Genomic DNA, 22,742 nt, shown 5'->3' on the forward strand with positions numbered 1-22,742 from the left:
TGAGAAGAATGGCGCATTCGGGTGAATGGCTCCCAGTCCAGAGCCAGGTGGTACTTTATCACCTTACAACACAGCGATTAAGCCTGCTCTGGGACACATTCATAATCAAAGAGCTCTGAGGACCCTACGAGAACCATTAGTAGGTTCTACGGCTGAAGTGATTTTTTGAGGGAAACGAACTCCCATAAATTAAGTCGAACAAGTCAATCTTTAAATCGCAGACTTTCTAGATATAAAGAGCTAAGAAAGTGGCTCAAATCATACCAGTAGGAAGTAGGTGGTCCAAGGAAGCCGTAAACCCTGTCCTCAGCAGCTCTCCCTCCTCTCAGGCCCTGAGTGAGCCAGCACTTTTCCAAAGATGGAAACTAACTATGGACTTTGAACTTCCTTATAGCCATTGCTCTTTACAACAGCATCAGGAGATGCCACAGTACTGTGCCACGCTATACAGACCTCACAAAGCATTTCCCATTCTAGAACAGTTACTGAGATACTTAGTACATTAGTGTACTTCTCACAGATCCAATTTTCAAGTGGTCTCTCACTCTTATTTTTAACCTTTTCCTATCTCTTTAAACAAAACTTTCTTGTTTATAAAAATGTACACTCTCAGAAACATTGCTCCTGAAGGAAAAAAAAAGTAGCCTGAGACCACCCACAGTGCACCGTGGTAACGTTCCAATGCAGAATCTATTCTGTGTTGTCAGAGCAAACTGCAAGCTGTAGCCATTCCAGGATTCATGAAAGCAAAGATTATCAGAGCTGGAGAGATCCTTGGGGGTTGATTACCCCAGTCCAGCCTTTCATTTTAAAGATGGGAGAAATAAGGCCCAAAGAGAGGAAATGGAGGTCTGCGGCAAAGTTGGCCCTACGACCCAGAGTCCAGACTCCGAAATCAGGCCCCGCCCGCACGGTGCCTCTTCGTAAGGCTGAATTTATGAGAGTGAAGTGGCTGGCGAAGGGAGGGGGGGAAAAGAAAGGAAACGCACGGCATCGGACAAAGAGACCAACTCTGTGAACCCCCCCTTCCTCCTCCGCTGCTTAGCAGTGCGACTCAAGGCCGCTCACTGCCCTTCCACGTTGCCTTAATTTCAAGAGCTTTTCTCTTAAATTTTATATAATCTTCACTAAAAGCAAGATGTAAACTGCCACGCACACCCTAATAGGGCCTCCCAATCACTGGACAGGCAAAGTCAAAAACAACCAACTACCAAGATAAAATGACTATTAAGAAACCCTTGAACAGAAAGATAACATCCTTTGGAGGAAAGGGACAGATTTTAAAAAGATGACTCAATTGGATGAGCCCATCGAAGGAAACCACATTACCAGACTTCATGTTCTAGTACCTAGCTAGGCCTTGGAGAAACTTGTACTTCTCTGAATCTTGGTTTCTTCAACAGTAAAATGAAAAGTATAGACTTTCATTCATTCTAAGGCCCTTTCAAGTTCTAAAAGGTTCAACCTCTTTCCAAGAGGCCCCTGCTACAGGAAGACAGTAGCCATAACAGTACCCAAAAGGCAAGGTACAGAAGTCTTAAGTGTGGCCACTGGCCTGGAGATGGGTCCTGACAGATAAGCTTCCTAGCTACTAAGTCTTCCCACAACCTGACAGTGAACATCAGTGGTACCACTAAAACTAAACACAAGGTAAACAGGGCATACTTTCTTCAATAATGTGCCCACAGGATCTTGGTGGTGACGCCTTTAAGGATCTGGTTTGATCATCTACAGGTGGTTTAAATTTGCCAATACTGATTGTTTCCATCCCCTCCCTTGAAATCAAATTAATATTTATTGTCTACTACTAAATATATAAAATACTTTCTCAATATCCTTATTCTCTATGTGCTTTTTCTTTCATTTAGCATTTTACATGCTGGAGATTTAAAGACCTATGAAAAAAATTTAAAACCTTAATCACAAATAAGTAACAGGAATTTCAACTAAAAGAAAACAAACAAAAAAATTATTAAGTGTAAGCAAGCTCTTTTAAAACATATCAGCCTATACAGCCAATTCAGCAATCTCCTTTCAGAGGCCGCTCCTTCCTAGGGATGCTGCTGATGGCAAGAATGTAAAATAATGTAAGCAAAGAGGACAAATTTTCCTTTTCTGCTGTCTCATCAATATATCTTACTATGGAGGCTACACTATACCAGACATTAAAGCTAAGAATTAAATCAAGCAAAAGGAAATGCAAGCTCCAATGTAAATTATGAGAAGTTATGATTCTTAAATAAGCAGGTACTTACTTGCCTGCCCACCCACTAAGCCTGGGATAAAGATGATTTCTATCAACAAGATTACAAACAGTAATTTTCAAACCTCAGTATGGATATGGAGTTACTTGTTAAAATTGTAGATTCCCAGGTACCACCCTCAAATACTCTGATTAATTGGATCCGTTAGAGCCCACAGATTTGCATTTGTATTCTGATAGAGATGGTCCGAAGACTATACTACTTTTAAAAATACTGGGGTAGTCTGTGGCCCTGCCACCCTGACCGTGCCGGATCTAGTCTGATCTCAGAAGCTAAGCAGGGTCGGGCCTGGTTAGTACTTGGATGGGAGACCACCTCGGAATACCAGGTGCTGTAAGCATTAAAAAAAAAAAAAAGAAAAAAATACTGGGGTAGGGGGAATTGTTACGTCTCCCGGATACCTAAATGCACATTCTCTAGAGTAGAGTAACCTATAGGATGTGTTCAAAATATGGCACACAGGCTGATTTTCAACTGTACCAGGCCTACTCCCACCACTTGAGAGAGAACTAATATGGGCTAATTCCAATCACTTAACAAGGCAATCCTCCCTTCCACCTCCTGAAGCAACTTCTGAAGTCAGTGCTACCTCCACTCCTCATACCAAGGGCTCTTTTTCTTCTTAGAGAGGCACTCACTGGATTCATTCTGGGCTCTGTTCCTATGTTACCTGTCAGAGAAGTCTCCCATATCATTCTATCTAAAGTGAGATCCTGTCTTAAAATAAGCACCCCTCCTCGAACTTGCTACTTGCTTCTCTCGTTTTACCTCTCCTCACAGTCCTTAGCATTATATGAGGCTCACTGTGTTTTATACTTATTTACACTTTCCTTCACTAGAACATGAGTTCTACAGTATTAGAAAAGAGGCTTTCCCACCATTATCATTGTACTCCTAGCACTGAGACCAGTACCCAGCATACAGCAGGTGCTCGATAAACGTTTACAGATTAATAAAGCACTATTTCATAGGGTTTTTGGTCTTTCATCCTATTCAGTTCACCTACCATACTCACTGTCACTGGACTTTTCACCTGGAATGGCAATTATTCCTTTTGACAGTTACATCATTCAGGAAACTGAATCTAGGTGCCAACCCAGAGAGGCACCCTGCCACCTGCCTTTCAATACTCTGTGGTAACGTGAGATTCCCTCCCCCCCACCCCGCCCCCAACTAAACTGCAACAGAGATTTAAAGGTGCATCCCACAGGATGTTTTCAAATGATTTACTCTCCAAAGGAATGACTTGGCTTCTACCATGTGAGGAGTCAACTATAATGTTGGCAAACGCCGGTGTGAGAGCTGCGAGTTTCAACAAAAGCAGCACAGTGTGTTGCAGCCAAAATCACTTCACTCTATTCTTTAACAGGTCAGCCAAACACTTTCTGTCAAGACTCAGCTAACTCTTACCACACGCATTTGTCTATTCATTCACTTATGAACAGTAACATCTTATAAAGCACATACTACACTAAGTGCTTTACATATATCACCCTAGTCCCCAAAACAGTCCTTCCTACAAAATTGGTATTATTACCCCCATTTTATAGATGAGGAAATTGAAGCGCTGAGAAGTTAGGCAATTTCCAACTAATAAATAAGTAGTAGGCTGGGACTTGAATTGAGATCTACTTGCACTTAAATGCTCGCTTTTTTCATTGTTAACGTTTCCACTTCTCGGGCTCCCCCCACCTCATACCCGCTGCACTACGCCTGTCACACAGATAAACCTTTGCTGAATCGGATGGCTAAATAGGATTTTTTTAGTTCAAACTTAAGAATCTCTGCCTGGATCACATTCTTCAGTCCAAATATAGTTTTAAAAACAAATAATCGAGTTCATTTAACTCCCTCTGAATAATAAAAAAATAATGGAAAATACAGCCTTTTCTGTTTAAAAAAATACTAAGTTTATTCCAAAATGGAACCTGTCAAAACATAATTCATTACTATAGAAATCTGGCTATAAAGCAAGTGAAATCATAAAAGCAGTATTGCTTGATACACTAAGAGGTGGACACACAGTAAAATCTGAGTTTTAGCTAAATTTCAGTTAAGTTTCAGCTATAAAACAGTGATAAATGCTCTTGCCTCTCTTCCTAACAATGGTACCCTAAAATTCAAATGTGATAATGCCTGTAAAAACACTTCATAAACTATAAAGTGTTATACAAAAATTATTAGTGTCATTTGAACCTTGGTGGCAGAATAAAAAGGCCTGACTTTCAACCTATAAGACCAGCATTACTAAAAGTCACAATGTATGTGGAGCATTATAAGAAGTAAATGTCCTAAATTCCTGTTGGTTTATCCTAAAGAAAGGATGTGGCTTGCCCAATTATTAATCTTTTTATGTCTAAGTCCTATTTCTCCAACTGCACTATTCAATCTCTCGATGGCACAGAACTGGGACATACATGTCAATATATTGTTTTGTTTTGAGAAGGACTAACAAGACCTCAGCACAATGTATGGAAGTTGGGGAAGGAGATTGGGCTCCTCTATATACAGATATTAATTCCCTCCTTTCATGCTAAGGCACTTACTTGCCCATTCTGAACAGTAGTTGTCAGATCTATAAAATGGGGTGATAAAGAGGCTATACAATATAGCACTGGTCCTAATTAATGCCATAAAGTGCATTTATCAATGACATTGCTGCAGATTGGTAAGAAATGATACAATCTTTTTAAAGCCAGTGGGGTTTGGTAAGAGAGAATCAGCAAGTTAAGAGTTTTCTAGTTATCTGGTCAGTCAGTTAAGGAGGTACTGGAATTGTGTGTATGTGCATGTTGTATTGCAAATAAGGACCAAGATAAGAAAATTTCACCATTAGGATCACCATTTTTATTTTTAGCCCTCAAACAAAAATGAGATTTGGGATCTTATCAGCATAGCCTAAATTCACAGTTTCAACACTTCCCACAACAAAATCCTCCAACTACTCAGCATCTACAGATACAAATCCTACCCCATCTAACTTTCGTAAAGAAATAAGATCACTGAAAAGAATTATTTCCCCTGCTTTATTCATTTTCTGAATCTATTTCTATATCTATACACAAACCATGTGCCAGAATCACAATCAATTTTACAACTGCAAGTGATCAAGGCTGTTAGAATTTCAGAGAGTACAAGTGCATACCGTAGACAATAAGTATTAGTTGAATAAACAGATCTAGAATAGAAGTGACCAAAGCACAAATAAGATTTATGAGCAGTATCCACTACAACTACAGACTAAAGTCTAAATTCCTTAGTCTGTCACCTAAGGCCCTGGCATGCTGGCCATTTTTTCCTTCCCTGGACAAACTGATCTATTCGTTTCCTGAGAAAAACTCCATGTTACACCTTTGCCCAAACATCTCCCCTGCCTGGAATGACTTCCATCTTAACAAATCTATTCAACGAGCAATTCAATACCATCTCCTCTTCGGCAGAACTCTTCCGCACCACTGCCCATTGACTCTTCCTTTCTTGAGCACCTACTGCCATTCTGCATATAAGCATATACTACGGGACACACATATCATTCCCTTATACAGTATACTCACAGATGTACTTTTTCCATTTATACCCTACAACTCCAACTACAATGCAAACCTCCTTGAAGGTGTAGTATAGACTTATCATTTCTTTGTATTCCCATAAGTATGTTAATATAAGTTATGTGACAAAGATCTGTTCAAGATAAAAAGCAAAAGAGGGAAGAAGTGAGTAGCCTCAAGATACACCAAGTTAATAGTTAAAATCAAGCCCTTGTTAATTACCTGAATCCTTCGGTTATTTATGGAGTAAAATGTATGTTTCTCAATGGTTTCCTGTTATTTAAAATAAATAAAATTCTTACACAATCTAGTCACTGCCTTCCTCTTACGTTCATCTCCTGTCATCTTCTTCGACCACTCTCCTTATCCCTCTCAACCTCTGTTCCAGACACACCGGCTTCCTGGGTCCTCACCTAGGCCAGCTCATCAGGACCTTAGGATCTTTGTGCTTGTAGCTGCCTCTGCAGTACCCCAGATCTTCCCATGGCTGCTCCTTCCTTGTAATTCAAATCACAATTCAAATGTCACCTCCTCAGAAATACCTTCCCTGACAATTGTAGCTAAACCTGCACTCTCCTCCTCCCATTACTCCCGACTGTAACAAATTGTTGTACTTTCCTGTATTTCTATCTGAAATTATTCTGTTGACATTTTTACTCCTGGTCTCTCCTAATTAGTATGTAAGTGCCATGAAGGCAAGAATTTGTCAGTCTTGTTCACAACTGTATCCCAGTGCCTAGAACACTACCTGGCATGCAGAAGACAGTCAACAAATATGAACAAAAAAAAAAAAAAAAAAGAGTTTTTCTCTCAGCTAATATTACAGTTCTCAAGAACATGAACACTGTTTTCTACTTCATCTCCCATGACATCTAACAGACTAAATACACTGTAATGAGTCAATAAATGCTCAATTATAGACTTTTCTGGTATACCCTTCCACTTACATCTTTAATTATGCCCAAAAAATCCAATAAGTACCTACTATAAGCCAAGCACTAGGCTAGGTGTCATTCTTATTTCTTACTTTTCAATTGACTGTGTTCATCATTGATATTCTGAACGGTCCATCACTTGAGCACAAATTAAAGAAGCTTTGAACCCTCTTCCCCCATAGTCAGATGACCTCATTTTATTGACCTATGAAATGCAACTAATTGCAGCTACCTCCAGGGCACCATACAAACTCAGTAGTTATTTTTCATGTCAGAGACACAAAGAGCACTTCATTATTCAATTACATGTCCATCTCTCATCTATTATTGTCCTTCGAGAGACTATTTCTCAAAAAACTAAAAAAGACATTCTTGAGAAATCTTGAGACATTGAAAATGGACCGATATATATTAGAAACAAGTTTTAAAGATGTGATAATGGCATGGTGGTTATGTAGTAGAGGGTCCTTATTCTATGGGTTACACGTCTGCAGGTTACCAAATAGTTAAGAAAAAATGGATACATACAGCCATACATATTTATAGCTACATAAGTATAAGGCAAACAGTTAACAATTATTGAATCCAAGTGAAAAGTATGAATATTTAGTTGACTACTGTATTAGCTTTTCTGTAAGTTTGAAATTTTTCATAATACGTTGATAGGGGAAAATGTTTCTCTTAAAATAATATGTGCATTTCTCTCTGCTGTAACTACTTGGTTGGTGTGCAATACAAGCTTTAACATATAATTAAACAAAACCTGATCCTGAGATTATTATAGGATCCACAAACCGAACCACTAGAACACAAGAAATATAAACATCAGAGGTAATGAACAGGAAAAACTACCTAAAGCCAAGACAACTCCCAGTCCAGACTAAGCAAGATCCCCTCTTCTTAGCAGTTTTGGGCTCAGTAGAGGAAGACATCATTACTTTGGAACTCTGGTTCTAGAAACCAGCTGTTCAGGACAACACATGCAGACTCAACCTTTCAGCCTCACCCTCCCAGGGAAAAAAATCTATGATGAGAAGCTAAACCACAGAACCAGTGACATGCTACATGAATGGGGCTCTTGAGTATTTTGAAAATACAATTTGGTTTTTATTGCTGTTTTACTTAAGCGGATGTTGAGAACTATAATCACAACCACCAAAGTAATAACTGATTCAGGCAAGGATCACTGGTGGATGCGAAAACTATCTGGTAGGAGAATAGGATAGTCACATTGTCTCAAAGACACCCCACAGATTACTTACAAAGGGCAGTCGGTACCTTTACAGTGAAGAGATCAAACTTACCACCAACAATGGGACAGACTAACATTATGTGCCTCCTAATACGACATAGTATCATTTATGTAATCTCATGCATCGAAGCATGAGAAAACAATTTATGACAAATCCAATTTATGAGACATTATAACTGGTCTGGACTCTTCAAAAGAAAGTGTTATTAAAGACACCAAAATAAAAGTTAAAGTGGAGCTTTTCTAAATCAGTGGTCTTTAAAGTTTTATTAGAGTACAGCCATATTCGTTCATTTACATATTGTCCATGGCTGCTTTTCTTCCAGGAGACAGTATAGCCCATGAAGCCAAAAATATTTACTATCTAGTCCTTTACAGAAGTTTACCAATTCCAGCTCTATAGATTAAAAGAGACACGACAACCAAATGTAACGAGAAATCCTTAAAGTGTATTTTGAAGGGGAAGAGAAGCTATAAAGAACATTTACAGAACTGGAATATTAAATATGAATATTAGACACTGAATCAATGTTGAATGTGGAAGTATTTAGGGTTTACAGGTCATGATGTGGGCAACTTGCTTCCAAATGTTTCAGTAAAAAACACAAATAGATAAATTGTGAATATGGGTCAGCAGTTCTCAAACTTTTTATCTCAGAACCCCTTTACACTCTTAAAATTACAGAAGACCCAAAAGGCTTTGGTTTACAAGAGTTATATCTATCTATATTTGCCATATAAGAAATTGAAACAAATTTTTAAAACACATACTGGTTTTAAAATAATAAGCTCCTTATGTTAACATAAATAATATACTTCTTATGAAAGTAACTATAGTTTCCAAAAACAAAAACTTAATGAGAAGATTGACATTGGTTTTACACTTTCGCAAATCTGTTTAAACATCTGTTGAGGCATAGGTGCTTCTGCATTCAAGCATCATAGTATGATACTGTTTGAAGTATATGAAGAAAATGCAACTTCACACAATATAGACTTGAAAAAGAAGTATTTTAATAGCCTTTTAAGGTGATTAGAGATATTATCCTTTGACATTACACTATAACTTGACAAGTGGAAGTTTCTTACAGGTTAGTTGCTATACAGAATAGGAAGCCAATATACATGAACTTTTCATACTCTGTTTCATTAAAAACCATTGCTCTACCTTGCCCTTTGAATGGATCTTTTACCCAAGCATGATTTTATAAAATCATGCATTGATCATCTGGAAAATACCAGTTGACTAAGCTGACAGATATGCGGATCTTCTAAACTGTTGACATATTTCACTGTCCAATATCAAAAAAACACTTTAGTTATTATCACCATCAATCTCATCAAAAAAGATTAAGTATTGGGAAGCTACCAAACTCAATAATAGATAAAAGTTATGCAAATTCTAGTTTTTGCTTGAAAATTCAAATTTTATCATTGGCAACAGATATTATCAGTTGTTTTCCTTTTAGTGACAAGCTTCATTTCAGTCATTTCTAACAAAAAGTCTGCCAAATACCCAAGTCTGAATAACCAGTTTGTCTGTCAATCATTCTTTCAAGTAAAAATGTTTCATAAAAAGAGGTTAGTTTAACTCGCAACTCAATCGCACTACTGTTTTTTCTCAGATAACCATTGTACCTTAATATGTAGAAGTGCTTCATAGAACTCCCCATTTCATCACACAGAATGTTAAAAAGATGTGTACTCAAGCGTTAAGTTTTAATAAAATTAATAATTTTTACCGCTTCATCAAGGACATTACGTGAAAGTGAAATTGGCATTTTTGCTTTACTGTAAATGTGTCATAAATAATTATTACTAATGCGATTTGATACTGTTACTTTGATTTATACTAAGGCACCAGCAGCTTTATCCACCATTAACTGGTTTTGCATCATCAGTACAACTGTCACCATAGTGAAAAAGGCAAATGAGGCCTTAGTATTATTATGAAAATAGTTTTAACCTTGCAGATCCCCTTAAAGGGTCTTGGGGAACCTGGGAATCTGTGAATAAACCTGACAACCACAGATGTAGGTGAAAAGTATATGAGTGTTCATAACACTAGTTGCTCAACTGTTTAGATTTAGAAATTTTCCAAAACAAAAACAAAAACAAAAAATGGAGGGAAAAAATAAACTGTAAAAAATTCCCAACTATTTTGAAGAGCAAGGAAAAACACCTTCCCCGAGATTACTGAATACATGGCACAGCAATGCTCTTTGAAAAACGAAGAACAGCAGTGGAAATTAGCTGTCAGGCATTATATTAATCTATGAAAGCCCAATACAAAAACTCAACTCCCTGCAGTTCATTCGCGAATCCATTTAACAAGAAACTACTGCCAACAAAACAAATACAGAACCACGGTGCCTTGTTTTGGGCTAAACGTATTTTGGAATTAAGAATTTTTTAGATTTTGTAAAATCTAAAAAGGCAATATAATAGGAACTAAGGCAGTACACAGCAGGCAAACACATTAATATTTCTATAGTTAAATATATGAATAATCACACTAAGTAGGGTTAGATTATAAATAGCCTCACTTTAGGTCAGGTCAGATTTTGCTATAAAGTAAGTTACATTTTTCATTTCTAAGTGTTTTTTGGTTTTTGAAATAGCATATAAAGAACTGTGGACTCTTTGGGAATATGCTATCCTCCCGTTTAAGTCATTTAATCAGCCTACACTAGTACGTACTTATTGGATAAGGTTTATCTTTAGAGATTTTCAGGAGAGTTTTATTTGCAATTCCACTGTAGTTGCATATTCCATTGAAGGTTTGGAAAAACCATATTATTAGAAACGGGTGGATAGGAATAGGCACAGTGCCAACATAAATCATTTTTATCAGGAGTCAAAGTGACCAGAGAGAACCTGGGTCAGACAGCCTAACACCAATGTTGTTGGTCTGGAACTGTTACAATAAATTGTAGGTAGCTAATTCAAGACTTTAGAGACACATGTAACTTTCTAAGGCTGAAAACAGTCCTTGAAGGGAAGATAATTAAAAATTAAAACTATGCATCAATTTATATCTAAAAAATATAATAAGTATATCTTTCTACTTGATGCCAGAAATTAATTAGGGATCAGAATTTGGAGGCGAATTTTTGTAACCCTTAGCAAAAACACTGGCAAATACCTGATACTACACCTTAACCAGATTCTAATTTAGTAATCCAAGGCAAAGTGATATACTGGAAATAGCAGTGAACTGAGAATCCAGGAGACCTCACTTCTCATCTCAATTTTGCCACTATTTATACAGCCTCAGCCAAGAACATGGTAAATACCCACCAGATGGGATGTTAAATAAATGAACCTAACTTTTTCATGCCTAATTCATCATTCGTAATAAAAGACCTGGATTAAGAGATTTTTAAAGGTATCTTTTAGGTATAAATTCTTTACTAAAAATTCAGGTTTATTCATGTGACTGGTTAGAATTAATTATGACAAGTTTTAAAGAAAGAGAGGATCCTTGACTGAACAGGGTGGGAAACAGTTTTCCAGCAAAGGTAATAGCAACATATACACGAGTTCCGTGTTAAGAACAAAATGAGATGGAGTATCATCAGACCTAGAATGTATGTGCCCCCAAGGACCTAATCAACTCATACGACTTCAGTGGTGACCTTAGAGATTCTCTAGTCCAAATCACTTTACAGATGAGAAAACTGAGACCCTGAAAAGTACATCATATGCCCAAGGTCACACTATCTGGTCGTAGTAATGCTAAGACTGAAACCCATATTTCCCCGGTCTCCAGTCAAATGCTCACTACCTTTCTTATAACTCAAGGCTTCCAGAACTGCATAACCTCGGCGTTTCCTACAGTATGGTAATCATCACTTTAATCAACATATGCTCTTTCAGAACCTCTAGTTCTACTACATCATACATATAATGTATGAGGTGGGCAATCAATTCCCGGCAAATAGATCCAAAAAGTCACAGAGAAAATATTTACAAGTCATATATCTGACAAGAGATTAGTATCCAAAATATACAGAGAATTCTTATAAATTCAACAATAAAAAGGCAAATTACCAATTAAAAAATGGCCAAAAGATTCACATAGTCATTTCTCCCAAGGTATGCAAATGGCAAATAAGCATGTTTGAAAAGATGTTCCAACATCATTACTCATTAAGGAAATGCAAATCAAAACCACAATGAGATACCACTTCACATCCACTAGTATGACTATAATCAGAAAGGACAATGAGGTCGAGGAGAAACTGAAACTTTCATACATTGCTGATGGAAACGCAAAATGGTACAGTTGCTATGAAAAAAGTTTAGCAGTTCCTCAAAAAGTTAAATAGAGTTAACATATGACCCATCCGTTCCATTCTAGATATATACCCAAGAGAAATTAAAATGTCCGTACAAAAACCTGTATAGCAATCTTTACTCATAATAGCCAAAAAAGTGGAAACAACCCAAATGTCTACCCACTGATGAAAAATTAAACAAAAGGTGGTATATTCATATAATGGGATAATATTCAACCCTAAAAATGAATGAACCTTGAAAACATCGTGGTAAATGAAAGAAGCCAGACACGAAAGTCTACATATTGAATGATTCCATTTATGTGAAATGTCCAGAATAGGCAAATCCATAGAGACAGAAAGCAGATTATGGTTGCCAGGGGCTGGAGGTCAGGGAGGATGGAAAGCGACTGCTAATAGGTATGAGGTTTCTCTTTGGAGTGATGAAAATGTTCTGAAATTAGTGATGATGGTTGCACGACTCTGTGAATATGCTTTAAAAAAAAAAAAAAACAATGAACTATACACCCTAAAATGATAAATTTTATGGTATATGAATTACATGAATATATATTTTTGTTTTGTTTTAAAACACACAGACACAAAAGTGAACTTCCCACTCATGCCCTTTCACATTAGAAAAATACCAACACAAGGTTAATGCATTAAAGCCTCAATTCAATATTTACTGAGTAAAGCATTTGCTTTTAGTGGGAATACAGAGATAAATACTCTGTTCTTATGATATCCATAGTCTATTATAAGCAGACAAAGGTAAGCAAATGATTATAACAGTGTGATAAGTGCCAACCACAAAAAATATACAAAGTAGAGAAGGAGGTGATTTATTATAGAGTCAGGAAAGTTTCATAGAAGAGAAGATGTCTAAACTAGACTTTAAAGAATTAACAGAAGATCTCTCCAGACAGCTAATGGAAGCAAAAATGTCACATAACTACATGCTAAGTGTCACAATGGCATTTAAAAGTGGAAAAAATGATTTCTCTGGAGTGATCTAAAAGAGCTTCACAGTGAAGTTTAAGTTGATCTTTAAGAATGAGTAGAATATGCTTACACATAAATAGGAACTAGACTTTGAGATAAACTGCAGAAACAATGCATCATGGGCAGAATACAATTAGAAACGCACATAATTAGCTAAGCACAGCAAGAGTAGCCCAAAAAGACTTTAAGTAGCAATGACTGGTGTTGGTCATGACTTGGGTAGCATTTTGTTTCTTCCAAAGAAATACTGCCGATAGTATTTTAGTTGCTTCATTTGTTTTTTTTAATTTTTATTTTTGTACATACTAAATCTACATTCCAGGCTATCTATCTACCTACCTACCTTTCTTTCTATTCATCTACCTACCTACCTACCTATTCTCATTTAAGCTTCACAACAAACCTGAGCTAAGTAATGTACCAATTTTAATGAGGACTTCAACTTCAAAAGTTTACAAAAAAAATACGGCTCACAATTGTATATCTACCTATATATTCTGTTCTGTGTCAGAAATTCAAACTCAATTAATCCTTAAAACAACCCTAAGAACTAGGTATTATTAGTTATTTTATTTGTAGATGAGAAAACTGAGATTCAAGGAGGTTAAGCAATTTGCCCAGGGTCACAATGGTGATAAAAGGCAGAACTGGGAATTAAATCCAGGTCTGCCTGATCCCAAAGCTCTCTTCCACTAGATATATTGCTTCATCTATCCCTAATCATTATTCAGTCTAATTCGATATGCGTCCATTTTTATACTCTGCATTTCCAGTGACTAGTGGTAGTAGTCTCTTGGATAGCTAGGCACAGTATACATTTGCTTAAGACATTCTCTACAGACTATACCTAAGAGAAGGCTAACAGCCAGAAAAATCCTAGCCAAGAGAAACCCCAACAAAAGGCGATTTCTCTTTTTCAGGTTTTTCCAAGGGGGAGGGAAGAGCCTCCAATGCTACAGCAGACTAGCCTGAGAGACAGACACGAAGAAATCTTTTCATCAAAGAGATGGAAAGGATAAATCTGACCAATATCTGGTTATAGCAATGCAGAAATCATGCAGTACATACTGCAGCAAAATCAGATGCTGACAGCTGAGAGATATCAAGCCATGAAGGCCATTAAAAAACAACAACGAAAAGTCAGAGGTACTTAAATCTTAAAAATGCCTCTAAACAACTTCAGAAAACTGACATGGGACAAAAGAGTGGAATTCAGTTAAAGCAGTTCAAGAGTTAAATCCGTGAAAACTCACATGACAGCAACAGCTCATGCTGGTAGCTCACACTCATTTTACCTTTTTTTCTACATAGAAAAGGTAAGCTGTTTTCTCAGTTCCCAGAGAATCTGATACCCTTCAAATGCTGTTTCTCAGCCTGCTAGATGACTAGACTAGGACCCAGGAATGACACAGCAACATCCTCCCCACCTCCTCTCTAACAGCAGTAAGAAAATTAAGGACCAGAAGAACTGACTATTTGGGAGAGATCTCCCTTCTCGTTCCAAATACCACAAATTTGTTCTACTCATACAAAAGAGGTGACTGTTACAACATTCATCCCAAACCATTTTTTTTTTTTAATTTCAGACTAGGGTTGAATAATCCATTAAATTTTATTCCATTAAATTTTGTCCTAGTGTCCTTTGACAAGTTAATTTGTGGATTTCTCATCTGTAAAATGGGACTAAATATGTTGAACTCTTTCTAGATTCCACCTCTTAGGAATGTTATTTAAAGAAAATGTTGAAGTTCTTGGAAAAGTCAAAAAGCATAATATAATAACAATAGCTAACATTTATTGTACGTTTACTTCATGTCATTCTAAGCCCTTTGCATGAACTCATTTATTTCTCACAATACTATCAGGCAGATACCAATAACCTCATTTTTCAAATGAGTAAACTGAGGCACACAGGTAGAGTTCCTTTCCAAAGCTTACATAAATATTATATAGTACAACTGGAATTCAAATCCAGACCATACTAGTCAATAAATATAAATTACTAAACTAACATACTTGCAAAGTATAAGAAAAATTATGTTAAGAATATTACAGGACCTGACTTAAGGAAGCAAACACAATAAGCTAGTAAAATATTTGAATTCTACTTTGTTCCCACCACCATATATACCATCATTTATATGTATTCTGAGATTAACATGTAACAGATGAATTTATGTGGGGAACAGAGGTTCTGAAATCATATAGGCCTGTCAATAGCAGTAAGGGCAAGTTACTTAGTTGCTTCTCACTGTCCTCATTTGTAAAACAGCGTTTATACCTACCATATAGAATTATTTAAGGACTAAATGAATTATCAACTAATCAAGTGCTAAGCAAATATTATCAGCTGTAATTGTTAATATTATTTCACTCAGCCATTTTACCTACTTTTCATGTAAACAAACACCTAAAGAATTTTTGCCTCAAAGCTGCCACAGAATCTTGACATGGGCATGTATACTGGATTTCACATTTCAGCATCTCCACACCTTGATAACACTTTCTTGTAAATTCATAATCCACATAACATTGCTGCTGACATGAGCATCTCTTCTACCATTTTTAATTTGTAGCTACACTGTATTATTTCTTACATGCCAAATAACACTGCAAACTCTTAAATTGTCACATTTCTGATTAATTGGTAAACTGACTTTGGGAGTCACTGTGTGTGGCTTTTTATCAAAACACCTCAAATTAAAATGGTAGAATCTTCTTATAAATTCTTTACTCCACCTTCTCATTTGACGAATCTGAAACCCAAAGAGTAAATTGACTTGTTCAAGTTTATACTGCTAGATAAGGACAAAGACCAAACCAGAACCTCCAGGCTCAGTCCAAAGCTCTTTATCATCTCTCTGGGCTGAATAAATTCCATTTCCTCTTAAGGAAGGAGATAAACATGTAAGGACAGAGAATGACTCAAATCTCTAAGGATAAAAAAAATTTCAGGATGCAAGGCTTCAATGATCATTTAACATAGCAAAACAAAACAAAACAAAGTGGCATTACTCAGTATTATTTCCTTCTGAAAAAAAATCACATCGACTCAAAAATCTACTCTACTACATTTGTATTAGCCTAACCCATATTTGCTCATGCTAGTCCTTCCCAACTATCTCTGCAACTTTCTGAAACTGTCTTAGAAAATTCAGGTCAAACTCCTAACAAATTCCAGAGAACTGTCACAGTGCAGTGTTATTATACCAAATACTCCTAAAATAAATAAATAAATAAATAAGCAGGGCTTGGAAATTCTATTATACTAAGATTTTCAGAGTATTTATTTTGCTGTGCTAGAACTTGAACTTTTTTCCCCAGAAATAGTTTTCCATGAAAATCATACTAAAATGAGAGAAAAGACATAAAAATGTTCTCATCAAGGCCACTGATATTCATTAAACTTTCCCAAGTTTTTTGGAGCATTTCAAATCTCACATGCATTTACAAAAGAACTCAATTCATATCACTCTTTCCAAAAGTCTGCTCTAATACAGACTTGTCTGTTTTTATATATTACAGTATTTAACCTGAGTCAAGACCAGAAGTGGGCAATCCATCTTACACACAAGCCACAGCAGGATCAAGGAGAGAGGAAGAGAGAGAACAGGAAGACTGACAAGTCAAATCAATTATTTACTTAAAAGTCCACATGGTACAGAGCACACTATAAGATGCACAGGGCCAACCTGCTCCACCTCTTCACTACTAGTCAGTACAGGCCACAAGATGAACACCAGAGTCCAACAACCAGCCAAGTCCCAGGCAAAATGGCCTTAGCAGGCTATATAAGGCCAAAAACATATTTTTAACTCCTAGCCAAAGAACAGAGGCTCAGTGAAGAAGATGATCAACAGTTTGATTGCAAAAAGATTAAGGAAGAAAAAGCCTATGAAAACGCCTGCATACATACACAGGCACTGTATCTTTAGAAAGGGGATTTACAGTAAAGTATTGAAGACAGAAACAAGACAGGAAAGGGTGTTAAAGAGTGAGTATAGAAGAAAACACTGCATACAGAACACTCTCTTTTAAAAAAAATGAAAGTAAAAGGGAAAAACGGATGGTAAAATAAATGAAAGTGAAAGGAAAAAAAGGCTGGAAAAAAGGATAGAAAAGACTGCAGTGTGTTTATAATCTGAAAGACAACGAGGAGTGCAGTAAAAATGCAAGGCAGACAAACAATAATCAATAAGAGTGAGGAACTAGACAAAGTGGACGCTAGAGGATGGGATGGAGAAGAAAAGTGATCCACGTGGATCCTGAAAGTCTCTAGACAAATGAAAATGGAGAGAGCAGATGGTAGAGATTCTGAAAAATCAGAAGCCATGCAAAAATGGCATAATAATGGTCTGACGGCTGTGGAGATTGTTCCCTGCTTTCCTAGAAGTCAAAGTATTCAACCAGTAAAGACAGGAATAATAGTATTCATTAGAAAACAGGTCTTGTTTTCAGCTATGGGTTAAGGAATGGAGGAAATGTTGGGAGAAAAGATTAAGAACCTAGGACTTTGCTCACATTTGTGCACAGGTCCTACCAGACCCAGTAGAAGCAGTTGGCAAAGGAACATCAGGAATGAGGTGGAGAGAGATGGAGCTGAGCTTTACATTATGGAGGCGATGGCAGTAGATAGAACTTCGAAGCAATCATCAACGGCAAGCATGAAGAGTAAAGAGTTTAATGGCTGCAGATGATGGGGGGGATGAAGAGAGGCACATACCAAAAAAGTGCTAGGTATCACTTGAAATTGAGTCTATAGCTCTTAACTACATTTTCAAGTGGAATCATCTTCAAATCTCAGGAGCTGGATCCTGAAACTTCCTTTAATTTCCTTTGCCAAGACGAGCAATCTGTTGAACTGTGTCAACGGTTTATTTTCTAAATTGGACCTTTATTTTTAAAAAGGATTTGCTGAGAGAGCCTTACAAAAGGATATGAGAGATATTATCCAAAAGATAAATGAATGTCATTGACTAGAATTAGGGCTACAGATCATATTTGGTCTTTTAAGCTCCACCCACAAGAAAATGGGATAGAAAAGGATAGATGACACCCATTAACATTTGGGTAGCACTTTACTGGTTTTAATCATTGTCTAATCAGTTATCTCAACTGACTCACTCTATTCTTCTTCCTGTGATGTCTAATCCATGGACAGCAGTAGTTAAGAACATAGGCTTTGTGTCAGTGATCTAGAATCTCATTCTACCGGTTCCCCAGGGACATTTCTTAAACTCCTCTGAGCTTCAGTTTCCTCATCCATAAAGTAGGAACAGTAGTACCTATTTCATGAGGTAGTTGTAAAGATTAAAGAGTTAATACACAGGCAGGTACCTGCTACACGGTAGCAGATGCTAGAGAAATGGTAGATAATATACTCAGCTGTAACATGCCACAATGACAGAAATTGGAAGACTATTTAAATTAATAATCATTATGAATTAAACCATTCAAGGTGAACCAGTTTATTGCTACACTGCTATTAATATACATAGCATAAATGCTATTAAAAAAAAAATCCTAAAGTAACAAATACATTCCAAAAATGCCTCTCCATTTAGATAGATATCACCTAATGATGATACTATTTACTAGGGTTATAATTTCCATAATTAAGAATTTATACAATGTTTAGTGGTCTGGAATGCACTGGGGTTTTTTTCCCCCTAAAATGAGTACTTCCAAAATAAAAGAAATTTTAACTTCCAATTCAATCCCAGGGCAATTTTAGAGACTTTCAACATATCTCAAATAAAGAGTTGTAAAAGCACATGGATATAAAGTAAAGTGCTTAACAGAGAATTTGAGGCAAAAGGCTATCTTGCCCTCTTTCTCAACTTCAGTTAACTAATATCACAAATGTTCCTCAGTTTTACTAATCTTATCATCTTCGAGTTATCTCTACTTTCTTTCTCCACATCATCAAGTTCTATCTCTTCCTTCTTCAAAACTTCATATACATATATACATGTGTGTGTATGTGTGTATATCCACCCCCCTCTTCTCTAATTCAGGTCCCTAAAGTGTTCACAAAAATCTTTAACTGGACTCCTTTCCAATAATCTACATAAAACCCTCTGATTAATCAGTTGATAATTCCAAGGTTATCAAGTCACTGCTCTACTTATAAACCTTCAATAGTTCCTGAATGTTGGCAAGATCAAGCCCAAAGTCCTCAGTATAACTTCCAAGACTGTTCATAACCTGACTGACCATTACCTCACTAATCTTATCTCCTCCCAGCCCACAATCTAAACTCTATTATTGGATCTCACAGCATTCTCGGTTCAATCAATAACACGAGTTTACTCCAATCTCAGTATCTTTGCTTTTGCTTTGCCCTGGCCTGGAAAACCATCCTCTTCTCCCTTTCTGCCTATTCAAATCCTATCCATCATCTTACTGCAAAGCTCTAGTCTAACTGCCTTTATGAAACCCTCACAGACTACGTCAGCCCAGACTAATTTCCCAGACTATAACCTGTCATTTTGACATGTTAGTAGCATAACAACAGACCTCCTAGAGCAGTCACCACTGTACCATAGATTCACCAATGAATACCAAAGTAAATTTTTCATAAGGCTGAATTATTCAACATAAAAAGCTCCTTTCATCTGAGATGATGCCCTTTGCTTATGTTTTAAAATGTTTCATATTTTATAAAATGGTAGGTGTTATTAGATGAGAAGATTGTGTTTCATTTTCATTTCTTTACTTAGAAAACAGCTCTTTTGAAACATGACTAGTTTGTGAAACCCAAGCTCTGAAACCACTAGTCCACATCCCCCATTTTGGCACTTACATATGGTCCAATATTGTTATGAAACTGTTTCAAAAACAAGGTATCTCTCCAATTAGAATTTTAAATTCCTGAAGAATAAGGGCTATATATTGTACTTCTTTCAGCTTTTTTCCTCCAAATTAGATCTGGGTTAAATATAAAACAAGTACTATAAACTGAGCAGGATTAACAAAATTTTTGGCTTTTAAATTTGTTGTAAAACTGACCAAAAATGTAACTGAAGCCGGTGTTCCTTGTCTCCTCCCAAGTTCCCTTCCCTAAAGACTCTTTGCACATGTCTGAATTTGACCACTTAATCAAGAGCCACCAATCTCCCAATACTTTTGCTAGAATCCCACTCCTCTTGCCACTCTATGATCTGAAATTTTATCCCTCAGTTATCTTATTATTTCTCCATGCTCCATTAACTGCCTCACTATCCACCCATTTATTTTTCCATCATAGTTCTTTAAGATGCTGATAATCTCTTTCAAATCACTGTGACCTTTTCTTAAAACAGAAGTCTAACGCAATCGCCAGTCAAGCTCCTACAAAAAAATATTTTAGCATTATGTTTGAAAGTATATAATTTTATCAAATTATATTAAGAATATCCCATATTGTACTACAGTACAGCTGTGGTAGAAAGCATAAAAACTGATACTCCTAATATAGAGCTACCAGGAACAGTACTTTGTTACACAAACAGCCTAGCGATATTTGAACTATCTTCTGTGTTCAATCAGCTTCTGTTTACTCTGTAAGTCTTCCATTTTAAAGACATTTAATACATTTTTAAGTTTATCAAGATGGAAAAATGGTATTCTCCTAAGAAAATAAGCCAATGTTGACCCCATTTACTTACAGAATAATGATCTTAAAGGCACACAGTTCATAAAATCATCATGTGTTCTGGTTTGAACAACGTAACTTTCCAAAGCAAGCTCAGGAGTCAAATCCTAGCTTGGCGTTAACCAGTTGTGTTGACTTTGAGTATCCTCATCTCATATCTTACGGACTTTTTATCTATTAAATGAGGATAATAATAATATCTATCCCAAAGGGTTATTTTGAGGGAGAAAAAGACAAAAAGCACTTAAGTACAGTAACTGGCATTTAGTCAATAAATGTTAGGTTTCATTATCAGTCCTCAATGACTAAGAATTCTTAGAAAATGTTCAATTATGAGACTTACATGAGCTGCTTTTTTGATATTGGATACAAATAATTTAGATGACCTAAATCAGATAAATACCCCCAGGTAATTAGGAAGACAGCACATTTGTGATAAAGCTGTTTCAGGACTTTTAAAGAGCCAACAATTAACATCATTTATCTTGCTCTGAATTTAACTTTTCCAGTTAACTTGAAACTAGAGATTTATTTATGTTTCGTAACATGAAAATGCTGTCAGACCAAGGTGGGTAATACCATTTTTCAATCTGAACTCTTCAGCCTCTGCAGAAAACCTATACAAATAATGCCCTGGTAAGTGGGTCAGAAAAATACATTTCACCTTTTAATAATTAATTTCAAACCTGTTCCCTATACAGATTTGCTTCTCGGCAGACTAAAAAATGTTTTTTTCCTGTAAAAAAAAAAAAAAAACAACTTTCCTTTTGAGACAAAAAAGGCTAATTTTTAAAAGGATATAAATAAAATCATATTGATATTAATACAAGATAAAGCTTTCACTAGAGAGAAGTTTAACTCAATCACAATACAAGTTAAACAAGTTATTTTCAAGTAATAACCTTGATTTATAGAAATTCAAAACAAGTGCTGTTATTCAAGTCATTTTGGGAAGCAAGACTCTCTTCCAACAACAGAGCTAAGGCACTAAACCTTTCTGAAACTCCACGTGTAGGGTTCTCAAAGACAAGCCTCACACACACAAAAATCCTAGTCCCGTCCACCTTTAGAATTACATCTCATTTATGACCAAAAACAATGCTGATACTTGCTTCATTCACCAGACTTGCTTATTTCCAAAAGTTAATATAACTTTCCAAAATGAATACTTATGAAGACTAAGAATGTGCAATGTGCTCTAAAGACAAATACAAATATTTCACAGTTTGGAAATCTCTTAAAATTAATATATAACTATTTTTCTTATTTTTAAAAAGACCTTACAGATATCCCTCAGAGATGACCATAAAACTATCCAATAACAAAACTTCTGAAATAGCAACCAGTTCAACACAAAAACAGCAAAATGATACTGTGGATAATAACTGAAATTGTTTCACTTTAAAAATTAAACCATCATGTGTCTATAATATTTGCTCCTTGAATGCCTCTGAAGAACCAGTACTTCATACGGTTATTTATATTCATTCCTCTTGAAAATTTACAATTGGTTCACACTAGTTTAGGTAAACTGGAATTCCCCCAAAAAAGAAGGAATGTCAAAATTTTTTTTGTTCTTTTGTTGTTGCTGTTTAAGAGATGGATTTGGGGTAAGAGAGGAAACCACCCGAGCTTATTTATCTAGCCTAACACATCCTGCTCTAATCATCTTGACTTTAACCTATGTACCAGAGATTTCAACATTTGATAAATCCCCCCTTCCTAAAAGATAAAAAGCTGGCATAGAAGTAATTCATGGCAAGACTTCATGACTGGCATTCTAAAAAGAACTCCCAAATCCGACTCTGGATTGCTTTGAGAC

At 36.2% G+C, this 22,742-nt stretch overlaps 1 protein-coding gene and 1 pseudogene across 2 annotated transcripts in view; one reads left to right on the top strand and one right to left on the bottom strand.

The window, feature by feature from the left end:
* The window catches only part of LUZP1 (leucine zipper protein 1), a 68,501-nt gene that overhangs the window by 38,030 nt on the left and 7,729 nt on the right, over window positions 1-22,742 (bottom strand). The window lies entirely within an intron of this gene.
* LOC118606783 lies at window positions 2,486-2,604 on the top strand (annotated as a pseudogene).

This window comes from Rousettus aegyptiacus, unplaced genomic scaffold, assembly GCF_014176215.1.
Source record: "Rousettus aegyptiacus isolate mRouAeg1 unplaced genomic scaffold, mRouAeg1.p scaffold_m13_p_1, whole genome shotgun sequence".
Taxonomy (NCBI): domain Eukaryota; kingdom Metazoa; phylum Chordata; class Mammalia; order Chiroptera; family Pteropodidae; genus Rousettus; species Rousettus aegyptiacus.